General features: G+C 38.6%; 1 pseudogene; it reads left to right on the top strand.

Moving 5' to 3' along the window:
- The first annotated feature begins 1,304 nt into the window (after positions 1 to 1,304).
- LOC102017459 lies at positions 1,305 to 2,876 on the top strand (annotated as a pseudogene).
- The last annotated feature ends 203 nt before the right edge of the window (positions 2,877 to 3,079 follow it).

Genomic DNA, 3,079 nt, shown 5'->3' with positions numbered 1-3,079 from the left:
GAGGACTGGACAAGAAAATTGTCATACTTTAATAGAATGAAATATTACTCAGGTATGAAGAAAGATAAACTCCAGGCTTTTATAGGCAAATGGTCACAACTAGAGACCATACTCATAAGTGCAATAAATCAAACATATATGTGCAAGCACTGCACTGTTTCACTAGTGTAAATCCTGAAAGAGTTAATTTAAAGTAGGAGGTATGATAGACATTATGCAATGATAGGAAAGCACTTAAAGGTAAAGGGCAACTGGGATGTTGGAAAGAGAAGGGAAAGAAGGAGAAAATTTGTATGTATGTATATGCAGGAGAGTTAACATGGCTTTTCTATTATCTTCTATTTGTTAGCTGAAAGAAACTGTCAATGAGTCCTTGGCTGATCAATATTGAATGTGTGTATCTGTTTTCATTACAAACCACTTTGAAGATATCAGTATGTATACAACAAGCATTGTTAATTTCCTATCACTTTGTTTGTAACTGTGTATTGTCTGTACCGTTGTTTTGCTATTTTGTTAAACGGTGTCTGTCTGTGAATGTTTCCCCCTTTTACTCTTAAAATTAAAAAAATAACATAAAAAAAGAGAAGATGATGGATTTCAAAATGGTTCCTTTGAAACAGGGTTACTATCACTATGTTCGATGTGGCTATGTTTACCATTCTCATAGAAAAAATTTTGTCGCTTGATAAATTTTGAAAGCCACTATGCTAACGTGCTATTTTCCTGATGAATTTCTTCCAAACTTGAACCTACAATTAGAAGACACTTTCTTGATGCTTCACAATTTGCACTGTTTGAACTGAAAAGACAAAGATCAACTGCAGTTAATATTGAAGATAACAATAACAATTCAGATTAGTCAATTTCTGTTTTGGATTCATCCTTTCACTCATTCCAATCTTATTGTATGCATTCATTAGATTATCCATTTGTGTATTTAGTAATGCATTTTAAAGTTCTTTTTCCCTTGTGGTTGGATTCATTCCAGGGGCATCATTTGATAACCAGTCTTCAAGATGATTCTCACTAGCCACTGTTCTTGGGTCCTACACAGCCTGGGTTGCATTTGTTTCCTTCCTTCGTTGGTAATCTTTTCTTTGCCTTTACCCTTTGAACAACTCTTAGTTCTGTACACCTTCACCTGTCCTTGAAAAAGAATACAACTCTTTGAGTCATTATATAAGAACAGGCATAGTCATCGGGTTTTTAATTTTTTTTAAAAGAACCTGCCTGAAAATGTAACAGAATAAGGAATGCATACGCTGTCTGACATATGCAAAAGCCAAAAATATGGCATCCGTATGTCGCAGAAAGATAGAGCTGTCACTAAAAGCCAACAGATAACAAGGTGGGAGGTTCATTCAGATGCATCTTCCTGATCCAGAGTAATGCAGGAATTTAGGCAACTGTTGGCAAGGAGAAATAGAGAGCTGAGGATTGTAACCATGATTCTTAGTGGAATAATCTGCTGCTCGTATGCAGGTCCAGGTAGAAATTGTGGGCAATTCTGATTCATCCAGAAACTGTAGGGGTTACTACTGCTTCTAACCTTGGCTTCAGTGGTCTTTTTCCTCTAATTCCCCTCATTAGAGATTTTTGGTTCTACCAGGTCCTCAAGGTCATTTTAAGGCAATTTCCAAGGTCAGATACCTGCACCATGACAAACAGTACAAATAGTTTTTAGGAGCAGAGAAGTTACCATTTTAATGCTGGCTTTCAAAGCAACTTCACCTTGACTTTAACCTTGTCTATTTTCCTCCTGACAGGGTGTGGGACCAGCAGGAGATTGACTTGTCTTTTTTTCCTGTCCTTGATGCTTATTCCTGTTCGAAAGCCAGTATCTCTCAGTTTATAGATTATTGTGTGGATTTTGAGCATCCATAAGGTACAGCTGGGGCTGGGAATCAGGAATCTTAACCATCCTGACTCTGAGAAGATTCATTACACTCATATAAAATAAAAATGTGGTTACCTGTCTTCACCACATTAGCCTAAGGATGTGATTAGATTGGTCTCCTAAAGATGTAGAGGATATCCTTTAAATACCAGTAGTGACAACTATGCAGACCTGTGCTTTGTTCCCTTTTTCCTCTTTAGGTACTGCAAGCTCCCTGACCACTACTATCCTGTCCATCTACAGGATGTCATGAATGCCACCATCCAGTCGCTGAAGGGCTTCAATGCCAACGATGTGGACTCCACCCATGTAGTGGCCTGTGGGAAAAGTGATGAAGGAGAGGGCTTGATTTTAGTCATTCAGGCTTTGCTGGGCAGGAATGATCTTCCTCAGATCCGGGCTCAGGTCCTGGTTTTATCCAGTTGTTCAGAGCATCAATTTCCAATTCCCATCTTTTCAACAAAACAAAAATGTTCCATTCCTCACTAGAGACCTCATGATGAGACTTTTGTGTAAATACATGGCCATTGTACTCTCCTGGAAATACACCAATGTAAAAGGTTGTTTTATGTCCCCCAGATACCTGGAAGAAGTAAGGGAAATGGCTGAGCTCTGAAAACATTCCCAAGAGATTGAAGAACAACTACCAGCAACTCCAGTTTCCTGCGCCTTTTACCAAGGCTGCCTACCTGCAAATTAAACATATCTTAGCTGTGGGTCATTCACCCCTTCTAGCAGATGATGAGATATTTGCTCAGCTTCCTGAGGCCTTCCTGGTGAGCTGTGAGCATGACATCCTCTGTGATGACACTTTGCTCTGTAAGAAGTGCTTGAAAGACCAGGGGATCTCAGTGAGCTGGTACCATGTGAAGGATGGCTTCTATGGATTCATACTTTTATTTGATAAGAAACTTTTCTCTTTCCTATACTGTCAGAAAATTGAAATGCTATAGTCAGTTACATCAAAGAAATATGAAGGGCTGGGTATATAACTCAATGTTAGGTCACTGTCCTAGTAGGCAAAAGCCCTGGGTTTGGCTTTCAGCACTGCAAAAAATATTTAAGTAAAAAAAGAAAGACATATGTAATAGTCATATGTAATGAAAGACATATATATGAGAGACATATATAATACTGGAGACCTCAGTAGTATAAAGGAAGGATGCCTCAGTCCCTGGG

Source organism: Chinchilla lanigera, unplaced genomic scaffold (assembly GCF_000276665.1).
Source record: "Chinchilla lanigera isolate Chin_1 unplaced genomic scaffold, ChiLan1.0 scaffold00085, whole genome shotgun sequence".
Lineage (NCBI taxonomy): Eukaryota > Metazoa > Chordata > Mammalia > Rodentia > Chinchillidae > Chinchilla > Chinchilla lanigera.
Note: the sequence above shows the minus strand (reverse complement) of the source record. Positions and strands in the feature narration are given on the sequence as shown.